Here is an 11,397-nt window from a genome sequence, read left to right as displayed (position 1 = left end):
TGGCTAACATTCTAAAACTTCAAGTGTTATAGAAAAAAGAATGTTCCGAGTAACAGTTACAGCTTCTTACGATTCTGAAACAAGACCAATTTACTTCGAATACAGAATCATGCCTTTAAACCGTTTCTTTGATTATAAATTTGCTCGCTTTTAGAAATACCAAATAATGGCACATTTCTTCAAGATGTACCACTTCAACGTTATAAAAACCCATGTACAAGTAGAGAACCAGATACTTGCAAATTACCAAAGTGTCGTTCAAATTATGGCTTCACGACGATTAAATATATACTGCCAGAATGTTTAAGTGCATCAGTCTGTGAACACTTGAGGACTATGTGCTTTTCTGCAATTGATGATTACTGCTGTAAATAGCCCCTTCGATCGTTTAGTAATTTTCATACCAATGCATGTTGTACGTGTACGCCTTCGCAAATGTAGTTTCAATCGTGCATATTTTTTTTGTTTCCTTGTATTCTTTCTTTCCTACTATTTTTATGTTAAGTGTAATAGTTATATACTTTGTAACCACTTAGTTTTATTAGTTAAATTGTGATTAATTGCAAAAAAATTAGGCAGAGACCCTTCAGATGCCTACGTGTACGAATGTGAAGTCATTATAGTCCCTTTGCTGACATTTTATTTTAGACGCTGGTTTCATACATTCATGACGTGACGCCACCTCCTCGTAAGTTGGCCGCGCCGTCATGCGCCCGATGACGCACGCGCTATAGGCACTCCTTCAGTTAGCCAGCACCGGGGAGCCGCCGTGACGTCACAGTCATCACACCGAGCCATGTAGGCTTTTCTTTTTGCAAATTATACATTTCCTTAATATAGCAAATGCTTTCGATGAAATATTCTCTAACAGGCCGGGCGTTTATTTCAGCATGTCTCATGGCCATTCTAGTTTTCCATAAAATATGCAAGGATAACAGCATGAACATGTAATACGGCACAGTGTCTTCATTTAGCGTAGGCAAGAAACGAATCCCGTATCGCGTAATCGGCAAGTCCTTCTTTGAGGTTCTCTGTAAGATACCCCAACGGAATACAGCATCCCAGCTGTCAAGATATGTGTGTTCGACTGTTTCGGGTTTTTGGCACAGTAAACAGTTGACGCTCCAAGGCACAAAATGTCCTTCCTTTTGCCATGGTTTGAAAGGTGAAGTATCGGTGTGGAGCTGGATAAAGATGGACCTTACCGACGGGTGTACTGGCATTCGTTCTTTTCACATCCAATGCAGAACACTGAGCGATACAGTGGCACCGGCCAAATGGCGTCTATCAGGTCCATATGTAAGCGCTTTCGTGGTACCCTATACTTAAGTATTCCATGGAACACCGAACCTTCAACAGTTTCGAACGTTTTTAGCCCCCGTGTCAGCCAATCAGTGGCAGAGATTTTTATCGTGACTGTCTTGTGTTGTTAAAATGTCTTTTTTTTTATGTTGTCATGTCCGTAATAAAGAAAAAAAGCCGCCGTGGCGTCGGTGAAGCGTGGTCGTCTCGCACCCCGGAGGCCTGGGTTCGATTCCGACTAAGACCAAAATTGACTAAATTTCCTTTTGGTGGTGGTGGTGGTGGTGGTGGTGGTGGTGGTGGTGTTGCAGCAGGCGGAATTAGCCTGACATACATAGCCGGAAATTGTTCCATCTGAACCTCCTATGAGTGTCACAGTGAGTGTCGCCAGGTGTCGAAGAGCCCTGTGTCTCTATTGAACGCAACCAGAAGTCGCTGCGCCCTCTTCCTGATTGCCGCTGGCCCTCCGGAAAAAACGACGTCTTCAAAGGTGCTGTGTGGAATACCATTCTTTTACAGGCTGTCGACCATCGCTTTCCTTTCCGTGTCGAACTGCGCGCATATCCAAATGAAATGTTTGATGTCGGCGATCTCACCACAGAAGGCACAGAACGGCGAAGTGCATTGTCCAGTCTTAAATAACCAAGTCGGGGTGTACGCGGAGTTGGTTCGGATGCGGTACAACAGCGTTGCTTTTTCCCTAGTAAGTCCATGGATCACATAGGCTGGGTGTGGAGCCCGGTAGATCGCCCTAAAGTGATTGCGGATTACATTCTTAGAATTCTGAAAAATCTTTGGCGCCCTCACTTATGGGACACATGTCAGTGCCCGGCGTGCAAGAGCGTCAGCTTTCTCATTTCCTTCAATTCCTGTATGAGATGGGATCCACTGAAATTTTACGGTAAATCCCTTGCTCATTAAAACTTTGATCAGTGCCAAAGATTGCCTTGTAAACTTGTCTCAAGGTAGGGCATGGTGTAATCGTTGTAACGACAATTTTGAGTCCGTCAACACCACGACGTCATGTGCGGAATAAGTACGTAGTTTTCGCAAGGCCGCGGTAATGGCGGGGCTTTCTGGTGTTGTAGACGACACTACGCGATCCAGGCATCCAGACCAGGACACGTCAAGGGAGGTGTTGTGCCATTACCACCAGCCCCGATTCCGAATCTACAAGATGCAGAATTTATCCTACGAGCGCCCTTTGGACAAACCCGGGGCTGCGCCGAAAGGGACAGCGCCCTAATTCTCCCTTGACAAGTCAAGATGCTGAGCCGTAAGGCAGCGGTGTCCTGCGGAGAAGCATCGGCGAGCGACATGTCCAAAAGTGCAACCAAGTGCTAGACAGCCCGGCGCCGTACCTCCTTTTGCCTGGGGGTCACCGCGCGCGGCAACATTAAACCGGGTGGCCAGCGCGGTCGCTGGTTGGACCTCTCGGACGACCGTCGAGTGCTGGCTTTGTATTGGGCCGTTTGAGTGACAATGGTTTCTCGGGGCATTATAAGCCGCGACGCCGCCGCCTGGAAAACCGGATCCGCCGACCCACCGGGAGCCCAGTGCCGCTCTCGATTGGAGTGAGATGTGTCACGCGTTGCAGTCTCGCCGGACGTCGCCGTGCGGGAACAGTCGCGTTTGCTGTGAGCTCTCGGCCCCAGTGCCGATCCGATCCTGTCCTTTATAATGACCTGTATATTAGCCCCGAGAATTAGGAGTGGCGCCCTCTCGCGAGTGACGTCACGGCCAGGACGCCGCTCGCTCCGGCCCGCTCGGCTGCCGCGCGCGCTCGTTCCCTTCGTGTATGCTTGGGGTATGGGTGGCTCGAGCCGTACGTATTGAAGAATACGTCGGCTTCTTTCAGCTGCCATACGTTAACCACCGTTTCTTCTTCAAAAGCGTGTGAGTCGAGAAACTTTGCGGCTTGGATATCGCAAGCTAAGTAGCGTTAAAGGGGTCTACTAGTTTTTGCAATGCATATATGCGCCGTGTCTATCGGTAGTGGCTCACTGTCGTCTAATAGCTAAATTAAGTGCTCTTAAGATTGACTCATTAACATTATCTTGGCTTCGCAATTTCTTATCTAATCGACACCAGTTTGTATTTGTGAATAACTTTAACTCCTCCACGTCTGTTGTAACATCAGGTGTACCCCAGGGTAGTGTGCTAGGCCCTCTTCTTTTCCTAATCTTTATAAATGATTTACCGAGCAACATTTCCTCCTGCATACGACTCTTTGCGGATGATTGTGTCATTTACAGAACAATTAACTGTCATAATCATCACCTAACTTTGCAAAATGACCTTCACCTAGTTAATCAGTGGTGCGACCGTTGGCAAATGACACTTAACACATCTAAGTGCTGCGTTCTTTCCTTCACTCGTACGAAATCATATCATAATTTCCCTTACAAAATCTGCTCATCGGAAGTTCCCCGTGACTCTACTTACAAATATCTTGGCGTTCATTTTTCTACTAACCTAGCCTGGAGCTTTCACATCGAGAAAATATGCGCTAAGGCTAACAGAACGTTAGGGTTTTTACGTCGTCATCTGCACCTCTCGCCATCTACCATCCGTCAACAGGACTACCAAACTTTTGTACGCCCTCAACTTGAATACGCTTCTTCGATCTGGTCTCCTCATCAACAATACCTAATAGATAAATTGGAATCCATCCAAAATCGTGCTGCCCGCTTTATAACTTCTAACTACAGTCGTCAATCTAGCATTACCCAAATTAAACGCGATGTTCTCCTGCCGGACTTGGATTCCCGCCGCTCCGTTGCTCTCCTATGCCTCTTTCATAAATACTACTATAACTCATGGTCCAGCCGCCTGTCGCTTCAAACTCCTTCTCGCACATCTACTCGACTTCATAATCATCTCAGTTTCAGGCGCATTTTTGGCCGCACACAGTCATTCAATAACTCTGCATTACCGCGCGCCATCGCACTGTGGAATAGCCTTCCAAATAATATTGTTTCAATAAAAGATCCTGCGAAATTTCGTGAACATTTGGAACTTCACAAGTTCCTTTGACTTTTTTGTACGACTTTGTATTGTATTCGCCTTTGTATTGTTTTTGGACTTTGTTTTCCATTGTATTTCCTTGAATTTGTATGTATTTTTCCAATGTTTAACAGTGTTCTTTTCTTTTTTTTCCAATGTACAAACGTATTTGTTTCTCTTACTATGCAGTTCCCTTCTTTGCGTTAATTATTTGTCATTTTTCTGTAACCCCCCCTACTCAATGCTCCTCCGAGCCTGTAGGGTAAACTGAATAAATAAATAAATAAATAAATTTTGACTAAAAAAATAAATTCTGCAAATTCAACGCGCGAAGTTGTGTATGATGCTTCGCTAAACATTTAACATTCCTTTAGTATTTAGCTATGAGAGGCATTGCATTTTACGTGGAAGAAAAATTTGTTAATTGGCGTCAACATGTTATCTGATTTTAGAAAGACACTGCCCAGCGAAGCTCTCATCATGATTCCTATTACTCTGGTGTGTTGTTCTATTCAAATATGGCCATTCATTAATGCGTAAAAAAATAGTTAGGCGCGCATTTCTTATGAAAAAGTTTGCTGCTACTTTCATCCCCCTCTGAAACAGGCCTCCTAAAAACGAATTGCTAATGGCTGCTAACACGACGGCGCGTCATGTAGAGTATTTACATAGTTAATTCACAAACACCATAGTAGCAATCACCTGAGAGAAAAGTTTCGCTGTTAAGATCGAGAGCCACTCAATTGAAAGTGATGAAATGTATCATAGTGGCCCTCAGTAGCCTTTATCGACAATATGGCACACCCCTGATCACGTAACGGTATCAATCGACTGTCCGTATGGCGAGGCACGCTATGTTCGCGAAACCCATCAGTTCACTGCAACTTCGAATTAAAACCATAAAGCATGTTTTTTACAGCGCCAAGTGGAATGGCTAAAGTATTCTCGAGCTACTACACCGCAGCTTAGATTTCCTGTATACAAAAGGAAAATTCAAGCACCTTCTGTCTCACCATGTCTCGATCCAGCGTTATTCAATTATACAAACGGATAACTATTCGCTTCGTCGGTACATAAAAGAGAACCTTGCAGGCAAATTAAGTTTGCTCCAATCCAATCGCAAACATTCATAAAGAAAGCACCACAAGCCTTGCATATACTTTCACTTGATTTCTGACCCTCCACGGGGGGAATTTCGATATCTTCAATATGTCCCATACTACTAATCATTGACGCTTCGACTTCTTTCTGGCTGCAGCTATGCGGTCCAGCAGGTATACTTCACTAAAAAAATTGGGCTGAGCAGCCTGTGTCAGTTCGCCAAACAGATTCGTCATGTATATTCCTCAAGCAGCAAGCACCAGTAAATTTCTCAAGTGAGTTTGATTTGATTTATTAATTTCCATTTACACACACACATGTACAGAGGAGTGGTAAGTGGAGGTGGATGAGGGAAAAAAGTCGCACAGACGCGGCTTGAGGTAACCTCACCCCCTTAGGTACAATATGGCTGCACGGGGTAACACATCAAGCGCCATATAAATTACATTTATATAGTGGCCATAAAACATTGCAGTTATACAATATATGAAAGAACAGTGAAATATTTCCACAATAACAGTGCAAAACACACTGCGGCATTGAAATAAATAAATAATATACACTTGGTAATATAGACAAAAAAAGAGGAACATAACTTACATTATTAATCATTAACAAACGCGCCCTAAAGAGGTGAGTTGAACGTGTAACACGGAAAAGGAAATATATATTGGTACATTCCTATTTGTACTCTGTAAATAGCTGTAAGCCTTCATTAACTTTACTTCAAATTTCCGCCGCTTAAAAAAAATAAACACGTGAAGAACCGCCTAATGTTGACAGGCAGTTAAAGAAGCAAGTGAGGCGTGTAGAATCTAAGCTCCAGTATTAGTTAAGTCCCCGTGCTACTGCCGAGCGTTTCTGTGAGGAAATGCAAAAATTCGATATTATACCATGAACTACTCGTCGTGAGCAAACCTATTTTAGCGGAATAAAATCAACGTAACTGCTGTAGAAGTCATATATAGCCAGCTTTGTGACATACTTGTTGCACCGCGGCAGGTATGGTATCATAACTGGATTCCTATATGCTATGCTTTTGCGATTGTCTATCCGCGCATGAAAAACCCGCAATGGGCTGGTCTGCGTAGCTTCGGCTGGCACTGTAGCGTTGCCTTCGAGAGCTGCATTGTTGTCTAAGAAATTAGCTCTTTGAATAAATGTTCGCAAAGGAAGACGTCGTAAAAATATATTTGAGACGACCACCATAAGTATACAAGCAGAGAGAACGAGGGCGAACAAACGAAAACACCGCAGAAAGCGCCCGTACAACGCACGAACTGTAGCAGACGACAGGCGCGAGTCCGTGCCCTGACGTCACGCGAGCGGCGCTCGCAGCGCCGCTCGTGTTCGTTCTCGGGGCTAATAGTGTATAAAGTCCCTTTTGTTATTCTCACCGACGCCTGACTCGGAGTCTTCGCTACCAACGCTCCGTCACGAAACGGGTGACGAGCGCTACGGGACCACCTCAAAGTCCTAATAGTGGTGGCAGCGGTGGAAAGTCGTAACAGTGGATGGCAGCTACGCGATTGACCGGCATCGGCTACCTCGGCGCGGTGAGTGCCTGAAGTTTACCTCAAACACCAGACTTTCTCTGACACAGGCTATAGTAGCTTAGGGAAGGATTTGGTGTTGCATTGTGTTAACCTTGTGCTTCAAGCCTAGTGAGAGTGTTTTGAAAACCAGGGGATGCTGAGGGGGTAAACAGGGTAGTGTGTGAAATACCTGCGGATGTCTTACTAGTAGCATTATAGTAGCGTATGGCAGGTATATTCAAAAAGGGTAAAAAGCAGGAGGACAGTGTGACTTCTCCAAATTTGTGAGGAGCTGGGCATTGAGTTGGGCTCAACCAAAAGAAAGAATGCAATCCTTGAGGTCATGAGGACTGGGGACATAACGGCTGAGGAAGCCGAAGAGACCTGGGCGGATATCAATCAACGCCGGGAGCGGCAGGCAGAAAAGGAACGTCGCCAGGAGGAAAAGAGGGAGAAGGAACGTTGCTAGGAGGAAAGAGAAGGAGCGTCGAGAGCACGAGCTTAAAATGAAAGAGTTGGAGACCCGAAATAGCTCGCCGGCGCCTAGTCTCACTTCTAACGGTCCAAGAATACGCGATCAACTTCCAGCCTTTGTCGTCGGAGAGGATATGGCCAAATACCTCGTGAAATTTGAGCACGTGTGCGAACGGAATAGCATTGAGCGATCCCTGGGCTTCCTGGGGAGGCATCGGACGTAATAACTTGCTTATCGAAAGAGGCTGTGCCAGCGAACACCCGCCAGCGGCAAGCTCGACGGACCCGGCGGGAGTCAAATAAGCACGAAGTTGAAATTCAACAACAGCGTCAGAGCCTCGGTCATCAAGGCAGCACGCATGCCACTGGAAAAAAGCAAGATAGTCGTCAGACCCAGAGGGGGACTGGACATCGTCAAGACCGAACCACCACCGTCGCTGCGGCCATACTCGCCACGGCCAAGATCACGAGCGAGGAAAGCACCGCGGACACCATCTGCCCCAACACGCAACAGAACATCATGGTCGTCAGTACACTGAACGAAGACAACAAGGCTAGGTACGCTAAAATCCAGGAAATCTCTATTCAAGGCAAACCCTACGAGGTCAATGCATATGGCACGGCACCTCACGACACCATAAAGGGCGCCGTCAGAGGCATCCCCATCGACGCGAGCGCCGACGAGCTAGGTAGGAACATCGTCAACGAGAGGAACCTGCTAGCAGTGGGCGCAACGAGGATTGGCAGCACGACCACTGCGATCGTGGTGTTCCAGGGACCCAAGGTACCGAACTTCGTCCGATACGCAGTTACCCTGATTCCTGTGGAGTTACCTCCACAGGAAACAGATCGAAGTTTGCCAGCAGTGCGGCCGAGTGGGACACCGCAAGGACGTGTGCCCGACCCCCATAATCAAGACGTGCCTGGCCTGCGGACTCGCGAACCCTACAGAAGACCATCGATGTATCCCGAAATGTAAGTTGTGCGGGGACGAACACCCGACCGGAAACCGAATGTACAAATCGAAATACAATATCCCCTACGTAGTGTGCAAGTGACAATGGGAGCGCCGACAGGCCGAACGCCAGTTCCTGTTGGAGAGCGATCTCCCGCCACTCGACAAGCCGCCAGCTGCGCGAAAGTCAAGGACCCCATTGCAGAACCGCGTGCCTAAATCCAGCGACAGTAGCTGCTGCAAGAGAAGCCTCAGCTGGAAAAGGTCACATCACGTGAGCGAGTGAGCTGGGTCGACGCAGCGAAAGGGAGCAATATAAAGAACGCACAGAAAATCACCGAAGCCACGAAGAAAGATCTGAACAAGGTGCGAGAAGCAAATGAGACCCAAAGACAAGAAAACGCGGCGTTGCGAACGACCATCGACAACCTCACGAGAGAGATCGCCGAGATCCGTCAATTGCTGCAATGCAACAGCGAGCCTCTACAGAGACCCACGCCAAGCACAAGCAAGACCGAGGAAACAACCACGAGCACCCAGAAGACTGCCGTAGAGAAACCGGCACCGAAGAAGCGAGCCGTCGAAGCCACGCGCAAGCAAGCAGAAAATGATCGCATCGGCGACCTCGAAGCGAAATTCGAAGCGACCTTCACCAAACCGGAACAGCTAATCACGGCGAACATCGCAGCAGTGACAGCAATGAAACAAACAATGGAAACCTACCAAGCCGAGAACACGAACAGATTCGCCTACATCGAAAGGACGCTACAGCCGATGGTAAACCACCCGACGTTTGCGCCCCTCTTCGCGCAACATGCACCCAATTAGGGAGCCCCGTACACGCCAACGCAATCATGGCGACCAACGCAACAGCAGCAGCAGCAGGTGCAACAGCGGGGCAGTGGAACTGTCGCGGCCTCGGAAGGAAAAAAGCAGTCTTCCAACAGCACATCCCACATGCCGCGCGCAAGCCGGACGTTATACTATTACAACAAACACTAACCGACGCACCGTCGCTCCCCGGCTACAGAGTGCACAAGAGAACGCCCGACGGGAGAGGCCTGTGTACTCTGGTCAGGAAAGGACTCACGTTCGTCGAACACGAGCTGCAAAGCAATGTCAAGATCTAACACACAGACACCAAAATCATCCCGCGCAAGAAAAGAAAAGGAAGCATATTTCTGCTCAACGTCTACAGCAACCCATCGCGGTGAAAACAGAGATTCAAGACATTACTGCATAGAGCCAACACCGCAGTGAGCCGCAACACGCTGATCGCGTACGGCGACTTCAACGCGATGAACCATGCCTGGGGCTACAACAAGTAGACAGCAAAGGGCCGCGACATGTACCAAGATGCCACAGAACTGGACTCCACTCTCATCACGGACCCGACGCATCCGACGAGAATCGTTAACTCCGTGTCCCGGGACACTAGTCTGGACCTCACGTTCGTCAAGAACGACATCCGGAGCGCGATCACCTGGAGAAACACGGGGACCGACCTCGGCAGCGACCACACCATCGTGGAAATTGGCATACAAGAACACAACGACACCACCATCAAAACACATAGACGGATAGACTGGGATGCCTTCCGAGACGCTAGAAGCCAGAAGAGAGACGGTGGCGACTAGATCGAAGACATCAACTCATGGACGGCCGAAATCACCAAGAGAGTACGCGACGCGACCAAAGAAATTGAAACGGGCGCGGAGATGGACAAAGTAGACAACCGGCTTGCGCATCTCATCGAAGCCAAACAGTCGATACTCAATCGCTAGAAGAAAGAACGGCTTAACCGCAGACTCAGAAAGAAGGGGGCGGAGCTCAACCGAGCGATCGAGAAGCATTGCCACACGCTCTGCACGTAACAGTAAAGCGAGATCTGCAAAGCGGCAGACGGGCAGATGCACAGCGCGAAGACGTGGAACCTGCTGCGGCACCTGCTCGACGAAACCAAGACCAAGTTGCACCAAAGGGACAGACTCGCCAGGCTCGTACATGGGGCGGCCTCGGTACACGGCGCCGAAGTCACCAGGTGCATTAATGACAAATACCTGCCGACTACACCCACCGAACAACACGCGCCGTACGGCGTCCTACCTAACGCGAAGCTCGATCGTGACATCGACGTCGAGGAGGTACGCGCAGCCCTGCACGACCTCAACAGCCGGTCGGCAGCAGGCCCGGACCTCGTCACGAACAAGGCGCTCAAGAACCTCGACAACGGCTCGATTGAGAACCTCGCAAAATATTTCAGAAAGTGCTGGAGAGCGGGCGCGCTGCCAAAGCAGTGGAAGACAGCCAAGACCATCCTGATCCCAAAGCCGGGGAAGCCGCCGGGCACGGACAAGCTCCGGCCCATCTCGCTTACGTCCTGCGTGGGCAAGGTGCTGAAGCACGTCCTGGAACGAGGAGGGCTGCGCCCGGCCACGGTGATCGGCTTCAGCCAGCCAGCCAGACAGCCAGCCAGGCCCGCCTGCCCTGCCCTGCCCTGCCCTGCCCTGCCCTGCCCTGCCCTGCCCTGCCCTGCCCTGCCCTGCCCTGCCCTGCCCTGCCTGCCTGCCTGCCAGTGCGAACCGAGATGGCCCGGGGTGCAGGAGGTGTGTAAGCGCGGACGTAAGCTCGCGCAGCCTTGCTTTCAGAGCATGCTAAAGAACCGCGGACAGTCACAATTATTACGGTGCACCCCATAACTGCTGCTTTCGTGCTCTGCGCGTTGCTCCGAGAAGTTAGCCCAGACATATGTTTCAGGCTTGACCCATTGTTTTGTCCGAGTCTGTGCAGGCGCACAGACTCGGACAGCCACCCTTTCCACAGTGTCTACATTCCCTCTGTCTTGCACCCACAGTTTCACAGCTTGGGGGATGGTTTTGTAAAACTGCTCTAGACAAGTGCATTCTATGATCATGTCTCTGCTGTCGTACGCTTCCGCGCTTTTCAGCCATTCAACTAGGTTGGCCTTTAAGCTATATGCAAACTCCGGATATCCCTCGCTATCTTTCTTGCCTGTGCTCCTAA

General features: G+C 48.9%; 1 protein-coding gene across 8 annotated transcripts in view; it reads right to left on the bottom strand.

Annotated features, from left to right (window-relative positions):
* The window catches only part of LOC135916344 (fibulin-1-like), a 183,767-nt gene that overhangs the window by 136,397 nt on the left and 35,973 nt on the right, over nucleotides 1–11,397 (bottom strand). The window lies entirely within an intron of this gene.

Source organism: Dermacentor albipictus, chromosome 5 (genome assembly GCF_038994185.2).
Source record: "Dermacentor albipictus isolate Rhodes 1998 colony chromosome 5, USDA_Dalb.pri_finalv2, whole genome shotgun sequence".
Taxonomy (NCBI): Eukaryota; Metazoa; Arthropoda; class Arachnida; order Ixodida; family Ixodidae; genus Dermacentor; species Dermacentor albipictus.
This window is presented reverse-complemented; position numbering and strand designations above follow the sequence as displayed.